Source organism: Oncorhynchus nerka, unplaced genomic scaffold (genome assembly GCF_034236695.1).
Source record: "Oncorhynchus nerka isolate Pitt River unplaced genomic scaffold, Oner_Uvic_2.0 unplaced_scaffold_1237, whole genome shotgun sequence".
Classification (NCBI taxonomy): Eukaryota; Metazoa; Chordata; class Actinopteri; order Salmoniformes; family Salmonidae; genus Oncorhynchus; species Oncorhynchus nerka.
In genome coordinates this window covers 64,331-83,919 of record NW_027040101.1, presented here as the reverse complement: position 1 = coordinate 83,919, position 19,589 = coordinate 64,331, and positions in this window count along the sequence as shown.

Sequence of the window (19,589 nt, the reverse complement as noted above, 5' to 3'; positions counted from 1 at the left end):
AATGGTAATTAATATGAGAGAGGAAAACTCGAAGGTGAGAAGAGAGCAGAAGGTAAGGGATGTGAGGAGCTGGTTTTCCTATATCCTGTGGGTGGAGCACATCCATCTGTTAGGAATAATGGCCAGCAATGATCAAACTGTATCTTTTAATCTTTTACTAAGGACTTTTTATCTATTACTCTGATTATCATTCATATCATATATTAGAATAGCCTTTGCCATTTACAGTTGAAGTCATTAGTTTACATATGTAACAGTATAGCTTCCGTCCCTCTCCTCGCCTTGAACCAGGGACCCTCTGTACACATCGACGACTGACACCCAAGACCCATCACGCCACAAAAGCCAAGGCCCTTGCAGAGCAAGGGGAACAACTACTTCAAGGTCTCAGAGCGAGTGATGTCACCAATTGAAACGCTATTAGCGCGCACCACTGCTAACTAGCTAGCCATTTCACATCAGTTACACTCACCCCCCCTTTTGCCCTCCTCCTTTTCCGCAGCAACCAGTGATCCGGGTCAACAGCATCAATGTAACAGTATTGCCTCCGTCCATCTCCTCGCCCCATCCTGGGTTCGAACCAGGGACCCTCTGCACACAAAGACAACAGCCACCCACGAAGCATCGTTACCCATCGTGCAAAAAAGCCACAGCCCATTTCACATCGGTTACACATACACCTTAGCCAAATACATTTAAACTCAGTTTTTCACAATTCCTGACATTTAATACTAGTAAAAATTCCCTATCTTAGGTCAGTTAGGATCTCCACTTTATTTTAAGGATATGAAATGTCAAAATAATAGTAGAGAGAATGATTTATTCAGATTTGATTTCTTTCATCACATTCCCAGTTGGTCAGAAGTTTACATACACTCAATTAGTATTTGGTAGCATTGCCTTTAAATTGTTTAACTTGGGTCAAATGTTTCAGGAAGCCTTCGACAAGCTTCCCACAATGTGTTGGGTGAATTTTGTCCCATTCCTCCTGACAGAGCTGGTGTAAATGAGTCAGGTTTGTAGGCCTCCTTGCTCTCACACGCTTTTCAGTTCTGCCCACAGATTGTCTATAGGATTGAGGTCAAGGCTTTGTGATGGGCACTCCAAGACCTTGACTTTGTTGTCCTTAAGCCCTTTTACCACAACTTTGGAAGTATGCTTGGGGTCATTGTCCATTTGGAAGACCCATTTGCGACCAAGCTTCAACTTCCTGACTGGTGTCCTGAGATGTTGCTTCAATATATTCATATAATTTTCCACCCTCATGATGCCATCTATTTTGTGAAGTGCACCAGTCCCTCCTGCAGCAAAACACCCCCACAACATCATGCTGCCACCCCCGTGCTTCACTGTTGGGATGGTGTTCTGCGGCTTGCAAGCATCTCCCTTTTTCCTCCAAACATAACGATGGTCATTATGGCCAAACAGTTCTATTTTTGTTTCATCAGACCAGATGACATTTCTCCAAAAAGTATGATCTTTGTCCCCATGTGCAGTTTCAAACCGTAGTCTGGCTTTTTTATGGCGGTTTTGGAGCAGTGGCTTCTTCCTTGCTGAGCAGCCTTTCAGGTTATGTCGATATAGGACTTGTTTTACTGTGGATATAGATACTTTTGAACCTGTTTCCTCCAGCATCTTCACAAGGTCCTTTGCGGTTGTTATGGGATTGATATGCACTTTTCGCACCAAGGTACGTTCATCTCTAGGAGACAGAACACGTCTCCTTCCTGAGCGGTATGACGGCTGCGTGGTCCCATGGTGTTTATACTTGCACGCTATTGTTTGTACAGATGAACGTGGTACCTTCAGGCGTTTGGAAATTGCTCCCAAGGATGAGCCAGACTTATGGAGGTCTACAATTTTTCTGAGGTCTTGGCTGATTTTTTTTTTTCCCATGATGTCAAGCAAAGAGGCACTGAGTTTGAAGGTAGGCCTTGAAATACATCCACAGGTACACCTCCAAAGCTTCTAAAGCTTCTGACCCACTGGAATTGCAAAACAGTGAATTATAAGTGAAATAATCTGTCTGTAAAAAATTGTTGGAAAAATGACTTGTGTCATGCACAAAGTAGATGTCCTAACCAACTTGCCAAAACTGTAGTTAACAATACTTTTTTAGATTTGTTGAAAAACTATTTTTAATGACTACAACCTAAGTCTATGTAAACTTCCGACTTCAACTGTAAGTACAATCTCCAAATAACCTTAGCATTTTGCAGTGGGCTAAATCAGGGTGATTCTTTTTATTCTTAAACAAATCTACTTTGAAACAAAAGTATACACCTCACACACATGGTCATGGGCTTAAACAAAGAAGACATCTGTACCATGTCAGATATAGAGTTGTAAATGTATTACATTTGGAGTTTTCATCCCAATATTACACTTTATATCCATCACAGAAGACTGAAATATAATAAAACCGTTTAACATAGAAACACCAGATTTTTTAAAGTTGATTAATTATGAAAAATATTAATAACATCCCACCCCTGAGGCCACTAGATGGCGAGTTGGTCATTTGACTGCAGGAAAGGGGATGGCGTGTGTCACGTTGTATAAATGATTGGAGACAGGCGCAGGAATACGTAATAAGGGGTTTTAATACTCCACCCAAATTACACAAAATGCCAAGAACGGCACGGGGACGAAGCCCAAATAAAACATGTATACAAAAACACAGGGATGTAACCCAAACAAAGAGCAAGTTTAAACCTCTAATTAATACACGGACGAGACCTTAACAATACACTTTTAATAACAATACACTGGACGAGACCCGTAATAACAATACACTGGACGAGACCCGTTTAACAATACACGGGACCAGACCCGTAATAACAATACACTGGACGAGACCCGTAATAACAATACACTGGACGAGACCCGTAATAACAATACACTGGACGAGACCCGTAATAACAATACACTGGACGAGACCCGTAATAACAATACACTGGACGAGACCCGTAATAACAATACACTGGACGAGACCCGTAATAACAATACACTGGACGAGACCCGTAATAACAATACACTGGACGAGACCCGTAATAACAATACACGGGACCAGACCCGTAATAACAATACACTGGACGAGACCCGTAATAACAATACACTGGACGAGACCCGTAATAACAATACACTGGACGAGACCCGTAATAACAATACACTGGACGAGACCCGTTAACAATACACGGGACCAGACCCGTAATAACAATACACTGGACGAGACCCGTAATAACAATACACTGGACGAGACCCGTAATAACAATACACTGGACGAGACCCGTAATAACAATACACGGGACCAGACCCGTAATAACAATACACTGGACGAGATTAACAATACACGGGACCAGACCCGTAATAACAATACACTGGACGAGACCCGTAATAACAATACACTGGACGAGACCCGTAATAACAATACACTGGACGAGACCCGTAATAACAATACACTGGACGAGACCCGTAATAACAATACACTGGACGAGACCCGTAATAACAATACACTGGACGAGACCCGTAATAACAATACACGGGAAGAGACCCGTAATAACAATACACTGGACGAGACCCGTAATAACAATACACGGGACGAGACCCGTAATAACAATACACTGGACGAGACCCGTAATAACAATACACTGGACGAGACCCGTAATAACAATACACGGGACGAGACCCGTAATAACAATACACGGGAAGAGACCCGTAATAACAATACACTGGACGAGACCCGTAATAACAATTGCACAAAACACGCAGCACGAAAGCCGAAACATCACAGGACCAATGGACATGGTAACAATAACCAACCAGACAATGGTGAACAGGGGCCACATATATACAATTACTAATCAGGGGGAATGGGAATCAGGTGTGCGTAATGAAACAGTTCAGTGACGCCTAGAGGCCGGTGACGTAGACCTCCGGAGCTGGCGCACGGAATGAGCAGCAGTACCAGGAGCAGTACAGGAGAATCCATGACAGCAGACGCTCAGACAGTTAGCTAGTTACTGGTGAGCTAGGTCTTCAGCCAGCACGGAACAAAAGGGGGAGGGTCATTCAGAACTCTGCCTCAGTTGATGCTGCTGTGAACCGCATCATGAGAGATATGTCAATCTGGAGATCTATAAAAAAAGACATTTTTGATGCAATTTCAATGTTGTTTGAGTTGCTTTGTGTATCACCAAATTAGCTTGAGATTATTTTACTGAAACACGGCTCACTGCATCCAAGTTTCTTGACATAGGCGTTTCAAAGGGCTGTCAGTCAAGGCGAGCTGATGAAAATAAGCTCCCTGTCCACTCAGCATGTCTTTTCAAATTTCCTGGTAGTTAGCCATTAGAGAAAAATTGAGAAAAATTGCTCTCTCATAGGCACGAATACTATAGCAGCTGAGTCTGGTCTACTTAGTTCATTGACTGTATATGAACTAGAGAAAAAAGAGCCTATGAAATGTCTCACTTTCTCTTCTGCCTCTGACATTACCACCATTCTTTGCCCTATGGGAAACTACCTGAATGATACGAAGTGTGTTGCAAAATGGATTACATGCGTTGCATCTGAGTGGATAAAATATACATTTCATTTCATTCTTTTGGACCCTTCAGTGGTGCATTTAACTGCTCAGTGGCAGTCAGTGCTCAAGCAAATTAGGGCCCAGAATCAGTGGTGTAAAGTACTTACTGTAAGTAAAAATACTACTTCAGTAGTTTTTTGGGGGTATCTGTACTGTACTTTTTATATTTTTGACAACTTTGACTTTTACTCCCACTACATTCCTAAAGAAAATAACGTCAATAACGCGTCAACGTAACTGTCATCCACTTTTTTTTTCTCTTTTCCCCCTTTTTTTAAAGGGGTGGATCAGCTTATCAGCATATTGCGGAAAGAATATTGGTTCCATCCATGTAATTGTCTGCATCATTTCCAATTCCCCATATATTTTTGGGTAAATATATATATATCCATACACACATGCATACATATACACATATATACATACATACTTTTTAAAAGAATATACCTGTATTATTATTCCCCGCAAACCCTACCACCGATTTTTTTCTATTTGTAACTGTGCTATTTCTCAAAAGTTCTGAACATATATACATTTTACAGACCCGTATGTTTTACATGGTTTATCTTGATATTAGTCCCACCCTTCAGCTCCATTCAACCTCTCACATCTATCTCTCAATATCATCAGCTCACAGATTACTGCACCTGTACATAGCCCACCTATAATTTAGCCCAAACAACTACCTCTTTCCCAACTGTATTTAATTTATTTATTTATTTTGCTCCTTTGCACCCCATTATTTTTATTTCTACTTTGCACATTCTTCCATTGCAAAACTACCATTCCAGTGTTTTACTTGCTATATTGTATTTACTTTGCCACCATGGCCTTTTTTGCCTTTACCTCCCTTCTCACCTCATTTGCTCACATTGTATATAGACTTGTTTATACTGTATTATTGACTGTATGTTTGTTTTACTCCATGTGTAACTCTGTGTCGTTATATCTGTCGAACTGCTTTGCTTTATCTTGGCCAGGTCGCAATTGTAAATGAGAACTTGTTCTCAACTTGCCTACCTGGTTAAATAAAGGTGAAATAAAATAAAAATAAAAAATATCTATATGCCATATATTTTTCAACTGTGCTGTGATGCTTCACAAACGACTTGAACCTTTCTATTCTCATTAGCTTCTACAGATTGTAAATTAAAAATAAACATTTTTGCTAAAATAATGATTATATTATTGATTGATTGACTATGGCTTTTCAAATCACCCAGTATTGCTGTCTGCAGCGTTAGTTCTAGGAAAATGTTGCAATTCTTCAGCCATTCCTCATCCTACTGCCTCTGATCTGGCGGACTCACTAAACACAAATGCTTAGTTTGTAATTATGTCTAACTGTTGAACTGTGCCCTTGGCTATCCGTAAATTTAAAAAACAAGAAAATCATGCCGTCTGGGTTGTTTAATTTAAGGATTTTTAAATGATTTATACCTTTTCTTTTACTTTTGATATTTAAGTATATTTTAACGATTGCATTTACTTTTTATACTTAAGTATATTTAAAGACAAATCATTTTTTACTTTTACTCAAGTAGTATTTTACTGGGTGACTTTCACTTTTACTTGAGTCATTTTCTTTTAAGGTATATTTACTTTTACTCAAGTTTGACAATTGGGTACTTTTCCCACCACTGCCCAGAATAAGTGAATGGTTTAAGTGTTCAGGGATTTGAGCACATGGCTATTTCTGTTCTTATGATGCCTATTACTTTTCAATTACAGATGTAGGATCTTTAATTTGAGTCAGTTAGCTGCAGCAGGAAAATAATCTGTCAGCAACAGGAAATTTGAATTATTATGTGAATTATAATTCATGGTCATTTTTGTATGAGTTTAATACATTTTTTGTTAGGGCAAATCTAGTTGGAAATTTCAAAGAGGAAATGACAAACTTTAGAATGATTTTTAAAATATTTATTTTAAATGTAAAAGGGTGTGGGGGAAATACGGTTGGGGTTTTATAGTCAGTCTTCCCAAATCCTTCTGCCGATTACGAGCTGTTGTATAGACCTCTTATCACGGCTACAGTTGTAGGATCTTAATTTGGTCACTATTTTGTTGCTGAGAATTTTCCTGTAAAGTAGGAAATGCAAACTTGTAGTGTATTTGAGTTTTAAAAACTTCTTAAGAATATCTATCAAATGAAAAATAATAAAATCATTCACAAAATAACTTTAATTGAAAACTTTCTCATGATAAATGAAAAATAGGATCTCAATATTTTCCTCAGTTACTTTCAGCCTCCCAGAGGAGTTTATTTGATTGATTAATAAGTGTTTCCGCTCTGTCCAGATCCAATTAAAATGAGGAAATTGTGGGATTTAAAGAAGAAGTATTTTGTGACGACCACGCATGTCAATATGAATTGATGCTCTCACAGTCATCACACTCAAACCCACAACCAAGCTCTTATTAGCATACTTACATCTTGAGGAGTACCGGCTTTTACTCTTGTCAAAGTCAAATGATCCAGAAACAGCAAATCTAAAACCGAGGAAGTATTATACTGTACCTATTTAGACTCATTCAACTTACATGAAAGGTTGCTGGTTTGAATCCCCGAGCCGACTAGGTGAAAAAATCTTTTGATGTGCCCTTGAGCAAGGGCTTCATTGCTCCTGTAAGTCGTTCTGGATAAGAGTGTCTGCTAAATGAGTCAAATGTAACATGTACTATCCCTGTCCTCTATAATAATGGATTGGAAATATATTTCATTATCTTGATGTGTTTTGATTGGTCTTCTCCAGCCCTGCGGCAGGTAACATGTTGTGATCTAGACAGCATCAACAAGGTAAAGGCCATCTCCCTCGTCCCAACAGTGATAATTACCAACATTGCTATTGATCCGAGAGTATTGATGAATCGCTAATTGTTTGCAGCAATTTATTTATTTGATTCACTTTCCAGACCAATGTGAATATGTTAACCTTGAGCCCAGGAACGAGGAAGGAGGATGGGGGGGGGGGACATTAAGAAACTGATTCAACAGCTAGTTTTTACTGTGTGTTTTTCCGCCTCTGAGAGAGAGAGGAACGTCATTATGTTAGGTTCATGAGTTCTGAGACCACAAACCAAATGCCAATTTGGGCCAAATTAGACAAGATTGAATGATTTTTATTTGATTTTGCGGTGAACTTCGACTGTACAGCCTTGAAAATCTTCGAGGCTCCTGCCGGAGTTGGGTCTCTGTGGAGCTCATTGGGAGAAACCAGGATGCCAAGCTTTCCTCGTATTGATCAATTACCCAACTACATTATCTATGATATGGATAATAATACGATTATTTATCATTAAAACAGATCAGGAATTGAATTAAATGCATCCAATATGTAGCCAAATGTAGCTTTAATTTATGTTATCGACGTATCGGCCCTAACATAAACCCAAGGTCATTGTGGCAGGAATATATGATGTTAGATGAGGTGATTGCAGGGAGAAGAGGCTAAGAAACTAGCTGTGTATTCTTATGATTTCTACCTAGGAAAACAAGTTAACGTTTCAAGTTTGGGGAATTGATAAAAATCCATTCTAGACTCCTTGCCTTTCCTCAAAACATAAGATATGAGGATTGCGGAAAACTATTAACTTAGCAGCATAAGATAACACCATTATCGACTCTATGTCTAACTGAATGTGTAATCGATTAGTGAATGATTTGCAGGAATCAATTAGGAACAGTGTAATTATTTACATATTGTATCTATTTCTACTATACAAGCCTGTTCTGACTTCTCTTCTGCTGACTAAATCATTAGCTCAATTATACAATGCATGAGTCTGATTCACATTACAGGGCTGACCCAAAACGTGCTGGCTCGTTTGGCCTTTTCACAAGTGCTTTCCTACACGTTGGTGGCGTGGTTAGGTTTGGTAAGGCCCTATAGTGGGAAACAGGCACTAGTGTGTGGGTGTTCCTCCCCACCTAATGCAGTACCAGATATTCTGATAGAGTGTGATAGTGACCACAGGTGCGCCGGAGGTCCAGTGTAAATATCATACATGCAAATGGCCATCTGCCAAGTGTAGGGCTGTTACCGTGGAGACAGCTGGCCTATACCAGGGCATCTGGTGCTTGTCACAACCACCCACTAATCAGATACCTGCTTATGTCTTTGGTCTGCACAGCAACTCGACAAGCTACAGGGCCAAACTGGTGTTTCATACAAAGTGGGAGTCAATCAAACCGCTGTTCTGGTATCAAGGTGGATGCAGTAGCACTAAATATACTGTAGGATCTATGGTGGATTTTAGATTGAGGCTCTATGGTGGATGGTGGATCTATGGTGGATTTTAGGATGGTGGATCTATGGTGGATTTTAGGATAGGGGCTATATGGTGGATTTTAGGATGGTGGATCTATGGTGGATTTTAGGATAGGGGCTATATGGTGAATTTTAGGATAGGGGCTCTATGGTGGATTTTAGGATGGTGGATCTATGGTGGATTTTAGGATAGGGGCTCTATGGTGGATTTTAGGATGGTGGATCTATGGTGGATTTTAGGATAGGGGCTATATGGTGGATTTTAGGATAGGGGCTCTATGGTGGATTTTAGGATGGTGGATCTATGGTGGATTTTAGGATAGGGGCTCTGTGGTGGATTTTAGAGAGATTGATCTATGTTGGATTTTAGGATAGGGGCTCTATGGTGGATTTTAGGGTAGGGGCTCTATGGTGGATTTTAGGATGGTGGATTTCTCTGTGGGTCAGTTAGTCCGTGTGATTTGGAGTTCAGGCTGATGTAAGTGGATCTGACGTATGCTGGCCTGAGGAGGATTCAGTCTGACCACTGCATTCTGCCCTTTCACCCTCATGAACCAAGCCCAAGGCTCAGTCCCATTTAAAAAAACTGTTCTCTTTCTGGTACAATGAGTGGATTGAGTGTTTAGTGCCAGTGCAGTATGCCTCTCACTTCGAGACACAGACATACCCCACCCACCCACACACGCATGCACTCTCTCTCTCTCTCTCCCTCTCACACACACACACACACACACACACACACACACACACACACTGGATGTCAATGTGGCGGTGGTAGGTAAGGTAATTACAGCAGTATTTATTGTCTCCTGCGCTCTCTCTCCTCCCCTTCCCCCGCCCCACCAGATTGCGAGGCCGAGGCGAGCCTCTAGCAGTGCAGTGCTGAAGGTGTGTTTGTGCTGCTATGCCCTCTGGCTTGGCTGCCAGCTTATTCCCACTGATCTGAGCCAGAAGGCAGACTGCCGAGGAATACCGATCACCTTGCCCAGACCCAATCCTTTGAGCTTGACTCTGGCATCTTTCCCTTCTGTCTGTTTCCTCCTCGGCTCCTCTCTTCCTCTTCTGAAGTTGACAACAAAGACATCCTCGGGGTCCCTCTTGATATAAGACCCGCTCTTGATCTTTTTCTCCCTATGTTTTTGTACCTTATAGTTGCACTACTTTCATATTCCACTAGCACAATATTTACACACCAGAAGACAGACAGGCTGAATCTTTCATACGAGGGCTCAGACCTGGACGAAGAGCTCTGGTTAATCTCCTGGAAGACCCTCTGATCACCTGGTCATGTTGAGAGAGGGAGGGATGGACAGAGAGATGGAGGGAGAAGGAAAATTTGTTGGTCAAGGCCTCCATCATGACACAGAGAGAGAGAGAGAGGGCGGGCAGGAGAGAGAGAGAGAGAGAGAGAGAGAGAGTTGATCAAATCGACCCTCACTCATATCCAACATTGCCCAACCTGATGATCCAATATTAAACCCCCATCTTGTTAGAAACAGAGCCAGGTAAAATAGGGACTGGCTGCCCCTTCTAATAAATCCCAAACCCCTCTAACTTTTCATCATCAGCAGTCCAGGTCTTCTACAGTACCAGTACCACAACTACCACTAGCTCAACGTCTACTGAACCAACCAGCATGACCCCCAACACCCCTACCCCCACCTCCCTCTATCCCTCCCTCCTATTCCCCTCCTCCCCTCTTCCACAAGGAGAAGTCTCTAGTGAGCTAATTAGCGTTGGAACGGAGTCCAGAACAGAAAGAGGGAAGGAGGAGAGGGAGAGATTGACGCGGCGCGTTAGCTTTAGCGGTCAGGCTACTGACAGAGGGTGACGGTGAGCTGGGGCTAACCGCCGGCTCCTCACAACTGACAGGGACAATAAAGGGAGTCTGGAAGTGTGTGTGTGTGTTTGTGTGACAGCTAGACTTCTTCTAGAGGGGAGTCTGGAGGGCTAGGCAGCCCCTTACTCCCTAACAGTCAGTGGCAGCTCCAAGCTTCCTCCAGGATTTTAGACAGATGGAAGAACCACACAGCGTTGACGCTACCACCTGAGGCCTTCTGAGTGGAGGAAAGTGGAGATACTGACCTGACCATCAGTAGAGGAGCGGTACAGTTCAGTCATCTAGCAGACACTCTTATCCAGAGCGACTTACAGGAGTAATTAGGGTTAAGTGCCTTGCTCAAAGGGCACATCGACAGATGTTTTACCTGGTCGACTCAGGGATTTGGACCAGCAACCTTTCGGTTACTGGCCAAATGCTCTTACCTAGGCAGAGGTAGAGGAGGAAATGTAGAGGAGGGTTTCCGATACAGTCTGAGGCACCTGTTTCACACCACAAGCCAAAGAAAAGAAAAGGGCTGAGCTTCTACTGAAATCTTGTTGAAGGATGTGTCCTCTTTAACTCTGTAACAGAGCAGGTGAAAGTTCTTCATTGCTATTTCCAAAGCGCACTACCATCGTTACAGACAAAGAGTAACTCCCTTCATGCAAGTATGTATGCATGGAGAGAGCGATATAGCTGGAGAACCCGGAATGATAAAAAACACACACACAAACTATTTCTCCAAGGGATCAGGCAGAACTAAAGGATGGTCCAACAAACCTCTGCTCTAGCACAAGCATGAAGGAAAGGTCAGGAGGAAGGGCGGCCATTACTCTTTTATAAACTTCACTTATTTATTTGGTCAAGTAAACCAATCAAAACGTCTGGATGAAAAGTAGCAGCTGGGCCCACAAAGCAAACAGGGATAATTAGCAACACAGGAAGTGGCATCTCCTTGTGTACTTGTTCTGCCACTCCACCCTACCCCACTCTTCCCAACTCACTTTTTATATGTGGGGAAGGTGGAGAGCTAAATATTTGATGTACTTGCCCGTGCCTCTGTGAAGCTTAAACACAGAGCCAGCTTTGTAGCGCTGGTTACTGGTCAGGTTGTTGTTTTGTTGGTGTACGGTTGATCCGAATGGACGGGGCAGACACATCGGAATGGAATGCAGAATTTACTGAAGTCAAAGAACTAGGGAAGATAGCGCCAATGATGCGCTTGCATGTGGTTGCGTCTTGTAGTGTTCAGGCCAATGATTAAAATACAAAGGCCATTAGATTGATTTAGTTTGGTGTAGAGATTGAGTCCACAGTAATTGATGGTGATATGCAGTATCAGTAGTTTGAATTGCCATCTAAAAGCACAATCTGCTACTTATCAAAGTGGATCTCTCAATGTCTCACGATGATCCCCAATCTTAATTACGTTGCTATCTCAGGAGACAAACAGATTCCCACATATCACCCTGTTTACATGGGCCTAATTACAGTGCATTATACACAGTGTTTTAGTCCTGGTGTAAACCATCTCCATGGGGATCTGTTGAAGTGTCTCCAGTGTAATCCTCTATCTTCTCTGTTTCTCTCTCTATCCTCTCCTCCTCTCTTTCCCCCAAAAGATTGTAATCACTGTACTGTACATACACATTAGGGTACTAATGGGTTCTAGTGCCAGTGAGACTGAAGAACTAGCAAGCTAATTAGTTAAAATAGCACATTATCCGTCCAAATATTTGACTTGCAATGACACTCTCCTGTTATTGGAGGCAAATGAGACAGCTGTAGCCTTAGACGCTGAGTTTCAAGTTGCGGAGATGCTTAGTGTATTTTTCTACATTGAATATTGTACAATGGCGGTGTGATCTAGGCCAATACACAGGTTCTTCGCAATGCATAGCGTAGTACGCTAGCCAACAGAGCTACATGAGTTAAATAGGACTGCAGGTAGCCTAGCGGTGAAGAGGGTTGGGCCAGGAACCAAAAGGTCACTGGTTTGAATCCCTGAGCCGACTAGATGAAAAACACTTAACCCTTACTGCTCCTGTAAGTTGCTCTGGATAAGAGTGTCTGCTAAATGTATATGTTATGTGGTTATACAGTTCTCTTTGTAATTATTGGGACAGTGAAGCATTTTTTCTTATTTTGCCTCTGTACTCCAGCACTTTGGATATGAAATGTTACAATGACTACACTTCTACATTCATGTGGATGCTACCAGGATTACAGATAGTCCTGAACTAATTGTGAATAATGATGAGTGAGAAAGTTACAGACGCCCAAATATCACCACCACCCCCACCCCCCAAAATTGCTAACCTCCCCTGTTATTGTAATCATGAGAGGTTAACACGTCTTGGGGAATGCTATTTCTGTGTCTGTAAAATTCTGACTCATCATTATTCACGATTCATTCGTGGCCAGTGATTGGGTCTCAATGTAGGCTGCAGCCTCTATGAGTTAGTGATTGCTTTTTAGCAGTCTGATGGCCTTGAGATAGAGGCTGAAAAACAGCTTCTATCTCAAGGCCATCAGACTGCTAAACAGACATCACTAACTCAGAGAGGCTGCTGCATACATTGAGACCCAATCACTGGTCACTTTAAAATAAATGGATCACTAGTCACTTTAAATAATGCCACTTCAAAAATCTTTACATATCTTACATTACTCCTATCATATGTATATACTGTATTTTATGCCATCTAGCACCTTGCCTATGTGTATCGCTCATCCATATATTTATATGTACATATTCTCATTCACCCCTTTAGATTTTTGTGTGTTAGGTAGTAGATTACTTGTTAGATATTACTGCACTGCACTGTCGGAACTAGAAGCACAAGCATTTTGCTACGCTCGCATTAATCTGCTAACCATGTGTACGTGAGCAATAATATTTGATTTGATTTGATTCAGGACTATCCGTAATCATGGTCGCATCCACATTAATGTCGAAGTGTTTCAAACATAGTATATTCTTATTTACAGTAAAAGTTACTCCAAAATTACACAATACATAATTTACCATTAATTTATTTTGGGCACAAAATAATCTGAAACACAACTATAAAACAGCAAATGCATTCAACAGGTTTGTAGTCACAAGTTTGATGGAATCATTGCATAGGAATTTGGGACCAAACACTTAACCTTTGACTACTTTTATACACCTATATGTGAATTTGTCCCAGTACTTTTGGTCCCCTAAAATGGGGGACTTTGTACAAAAAGTGTAAACTGTCATTTCTAAATGGTTCACCTGATATGGTTGAAATACCAGGGCGCAAAACCAGGGGCGCAAAACCAGGGGCCCCATGTCCCCCCACATTCTGAAATTGCATTTTTGTCCCCCAGTTTTATCATTGGAATATGGTACAAAACGAGGCAACAGTGTGGACCATGAGGACGCCTCCTAGCGGTCAAATAATATATATATGATGTCCCCCCACTTCTAAAACCAAAGTAGCGCCCCTGGAAAATACCCTCAAATTAAAGTCTTCAAGACAGTCTGCACTTTAACCTCATAGTCATTGTATCATTCCAAATCCAAAGTGCTGGAGTACAGAGCCAAAACAACCAACAATGTGTCACTGTCCCAGTAATTACGGAGGGCACTGTATAATAACCATGCATTTAGCTCTATTTATAGGCCTAGATCCCTTACCACAAAATGCAAATGTAGTAAAATTGCACAGAACATATTTACAACTAGATCCCATTTACATTTTAAAATATCTAATGTAGCAAAATACACTGAACATTTCCACAACTTGAAACTCAGCGTCTAAGGCTACAGCTGTCTAATTTTCCTCTAATAACAGGGCAGTGTCATAGCAAGTCAAATATTCTGCCGGATAGTGTGCTATTTTAACTATAAGGTGATGAATGTGTCTGTCTCTACCCCGGTTAGCGTTTGGTCTCTACATGTTTTCATCCAGTATTCTCATATAGTGAACGTTAACGTCGTCGGAGTGATAATAAATATCGAATGTGAGCCCTTCTCTTTTTCCATATCTGGTACACTTGTCACTGGCGCTGTCTTGGTAAAAAAAATGACCCTTCTGATTAAATAATTCACTCTTTTATCAATAAACCTCGCTGTTGCTGTATAATTAAATCCTTACGTTCAATCATAACCTATTTCTTTATTTATAAGTCATATCATTATCTCTCTCCTTGTAATGTGGATCCTTTCGAAACAGCTATCTTTCCACGCCTGTCCCAGTACGTGATTGTACTCTTCCTATACAGGCCAATAGAAGTAGTAGAATGGCTCATTGATCAACTTTCTCCTCTCATCACAGTGTTTGCTGTCATTGTCATTTTTCCTCCAGAATGTTCTTAATTAAAAATGCAGAATTTGTTTGATCACATATTGAAGGATGAATGTTGTATAATGTATAGTTTCCCTCGTCTTCAATACACATTATAAGAGTTGTTTTTTGTGTGTGGAAGGATCTAACCCCTTTCTCATAGCAAAACCAAAGTAATTGTCACAATATTTCTGAAATTCTAACATGTTGCATGTGTTGTTGTCCCAGAGTGGTGCTGTATAATCTGTTCTAATAATGATAATAATGCCTCTATATAACAACCTCAGGGCGTTCCAACGGCATCGGCTGTTGGTCTATTGATTAGTTAGACAGAGTCACGGTTGGCCTCTCCTGTGTACTGGAGGCCAATTGAAAAGATCGGTAGTCTATTTATCTCAGCTCAGATTATAATGAACACGTTTAATACCTCCGAGGGTAGGAACAGAACACAAGCCACATCTGAAACAGCAATAAGAAAACCTGATAAGCAAGGAAACCTATGGTATATCGGTCCATTTCGCTCTCTGACGATAGTTTGTTATCCAAAGTAAGAGAAACGAGTGTGTTTCTGTTCCTGTGTGTTAGAACGTTGATCCATCCGGGGAAATGGGTGTTTTCCTGCTTTTGTGTTTTCATTCTTGGTTGGAACAGTTGGCTCTGCTGTATACCTCTGGGTGCTATGAATTATTGAAGCTCTTTTAATGACAGCACAAGTTCCAGATAAAACTATGACCCTGTAGACATTGATCTCTGTAGATGGCCCAATAAACTCATTTGGACGCCTCTTGATACGGCTAAAGGAAGGCTTATATTCAAACGGCTATCGACCGCAAGCCAATTATTCTGTTTTGTTTTTCATTGTTTGACTCGGATGGATTGATTTCATGCCAGTGGTTTGAGGATCATGAATGTATGCTATTTACCTCAATGACTATTGTTGTGTTACAGTTCATTGCAATACCTCACAGTTAGGACCAGGGCTTTTCTCAGGTTTGAGCCGGTCTCAATGTGAGCCACTTCCTCCTATACCAACAACACTGTTCTACAGATGTAGGATCTAAATTTGACCAGTTTCTCACAGCAGGAAAATTACATTATCCTGCTGCAACAGGAAATGTGAATTATTATGTGGATTATAATTAATGGACATTTTTGTAGGGGTTGATACATTTTTCATTAGGGCATTTCAAATTTTCAATACAGTTACACTTGATTTTGCATTTCCACCTGTGGTGCAGGAAAGTTCTCTGTGACAACAGAGTGATCAAATTAAGAGAGCACACCTGTGTAGTCTGGTTAACCAGACTGAACACTGCGCTCACCAAGTGAAACAAGGAGTGTAGCCGCAGCATTCCAGTCAGGTTTACCCAAGCTACCTGTTGTACTGTAGGTCAAGACTCAACCCCAAAGATATCTACTCCATAGAAAGGCAGCTGTACAACTAAATGCATTTGTGTCAAGAGGAGTTTTATCAATACGGAAAACAAGAGCTATGACAGACAAATAGGGTTGCAGTTTGTTACCATTTCCAAAGCTGTCTCTTCATGCATCATAGCTATGCATATCAAGTGATCATTTGGGCCCTTTTGGAGCCTATTAGCATGTTCTAACCTAAAAGGCAGAGGGAATATACAAAGCCACCACAGAAATGAGTGTTATATTTATAATACCACTCTGCACCTCCCACATAAAATGCATATGGAGTAAACCAGACCTGTATTGTCAGATTGTCCGTTGTGGCTTCATTGTGGAGTATGGCTGTTGTGGAGGTGACAAGAGGACACACACACACACACACACACACACACACACACACACACACAGTGACGGGACTGACGAGCCAACCTGTGATTGAAGGAACATTCCTGGAGGCACCCTGCAAGGCTTGTCTGATTCCGAGGACCCATCGCCAGGGGAACCGCTACCGTGGCAACCATTGTGTGTGTGTGTGTGTGTGTGTTTGCCGCCACCCACTGGCATTCCAAAAACAAACTTAGTGTGACCCCTCAGTGGCAGCCCACATCCACTCTGACACACATGCACAACCATGCGCATACACACACGCACACTGAGCCAGCTTCGATGAATGTAGTAGAAAACTAGCTACACTTGTGAAGGAAACGTATCTTGATATGAGAAAACATCCCTCAAGGGTAGTGGTGTATTGATTGGGGAAAGTTGTATAGAAGTTGTATGTGTTTTTTAACACTTCCTAGTTGTACGAAGTGGTGAAAGATATATGAAAGTAAGTAGAGGTGTAGATATATCAAGCTAAATCACTTTTACTCATCCTTGATATGTGATGATTATGTGCATCTTTATACACGGGTCAATACGTTGAAATTACTTCAAATTCATAATGTTCGGAAAACATACGGGATGAGCTTGGCACGTAGAGCCCTATCAAGGTTTTTAAAGGTCTAGTTAGCAAAGGCAATAGATGAGAGATGTCAGTTTCACAGTTTATGAGCTCTGTTTGTCCCTGGGGGCCTGCCGTAGCCTCTGGCCATTCTCCCCTTACCTTAGGCATCATCTGAAAAAATAAAAAACTGATGCTTGGAGTCATTCTGCATCCCTGCATCTGCCTGAAAATAATTGGTCAGGCACCTTCTCTCACAGAAAAGGGGTCATGTTAGATTAATAGCTTCCAGGCAAGATGCACAGGTCTGACAGATCACATTTGATACAGAAAATGTATATGTTTTGTACTAACACTAAGGTAACTTTCCAGAAGTTTGCCGTGGTGTTCTACTGGAAGAGGTGTAACCAGGGATGGAAATTAAGCTAGCCACTAGCCCATGGCTAGTACATTTCAAAACAGACTAGTAGACAATGTGCCCAGCTAGCCCACCAGCTAGTGGAATGTTGTATTTTCAAATATCGCATGGCACAGATTTTGGACCTGGGCTCATAAAAATTGTAGTCTACTTGCTCGGTTGACACAGTTACCAAAACCCTTAAATTCCTTGGGTGCAACTGTTTGTTTTTAACACCTAAAGCAAAAGAAAATGAGAAGAATATAACCGATATTGTTCTTAGCAATTTGCTGTGTTTGATTTGCTTGATCATTCTATCTGCATATGTTTGTAATTTTAGAGAATGTGGTTCAACTGCCTATGTTAATCAACCATATTCATAGAAAAAAAATCTACTTCTAAAAATATCAACGAAGAAGCTCTGTTTTTATAGTAGAATGTATAATAGAATTTCTTAATTGAATTCTACGTCTGCTGCGGCACGCCTCACATTCAAACTTAATTACTGTCCATCTCTCTTGCTCCATGTGTCATAACATCAATAGGAATTTCCTACAGTATGCCCTATATTGCTTAGGTCTGCATTTAATATGCAACGACTCAACAGTGAATATGCACAAAAAGAATCCTTTACACTCTTCAATTCTGAAATATACATATTTATTTACATGCAGTGTTTTATTTTGTTTTGCTAAAGTACATTATTTATTCATTTATTTTGCTGGTTTTCGGGCCCCGTTCCAACAAACCTACAATTCCTATAATGACTGACTCCACAGACCACATATCTGCATTTGCCATTCTTTTTGCCGTGTTTCTAATCTAGCACAGAAGAAAGACTGCGCAGCCTGGCTGCTGAAGTACTTGGGGAAAACAATACCACTGGGCTTTGCCACTACCTGTAAGCTCAGAGATGAGAAGGAAAACTAAATTAAGGGAGCTAAAATAATTATTCTCTGAATGAGATGTCTTGGGCTTGATCACAGAGCAAACCAAACCACTATCTCTTAGGCTACTTAAAATTTCACTTTTAAAATTCAAACCTGATTGTACTTTTATGGAAATTTCCTTCCATCAATGAATGAAGTGCATTTCCTCCTGACTCCCAAGTTTCCTCCCATCCCTGCAGATTCTCCTGCTCTGCCCTCCATTACAATTCTCTTGATAAGAAAGCAGGGAAATGAGGGAAAGATGTAAATTCGGGCGAAAAGAAAAGGTTCAGATCTTTTGGGTGGGGGTTCTGGGAATATGACAAAAGGAGAAAATGGGGGATAAAGTCAGACCTGACACCAGGGCCAACGGGTTTGACAGCCACAAGACACATGGCTTCTCAACACCATGCCTGTGTTGTTAATCAGGTGTACTGGTGTAATTAACATTCAGAGGTTGTAATAGTGCTGTGACCCCTGCTCTAAGGTGTTGTTTTTTATCACAGTGTGGATAAGAAGCTTCGGCCAAATAAAACATAATTTTTCAGTACGGTTTCAAAAAAATGATTTACAGTGATTTAAACAAAAAAAGAGATGTGGAAGAAATAAAACATTGGCAGAATAACTTATTTTATTTATAGAGTTATTATATATATAGCTAAGCCTTATGGTCATATGTACTACAGTACAGTATATAGTACTATAGGCCCTCTATGGAAGAGGGGAAACAAACACACAAACATAGCCAGAGTACAAAAAAGTAATAAGATGGCTTCCAACATGCTGCCCATACTAAACAACACTTCACCACAATTATTACCATACTGTAGATATTCCAGACATTCCTCTATCTTCCACCTTTGGAGTTGCACTGCACAGCTCATATTACTATCAGCCAGGTCTCAGT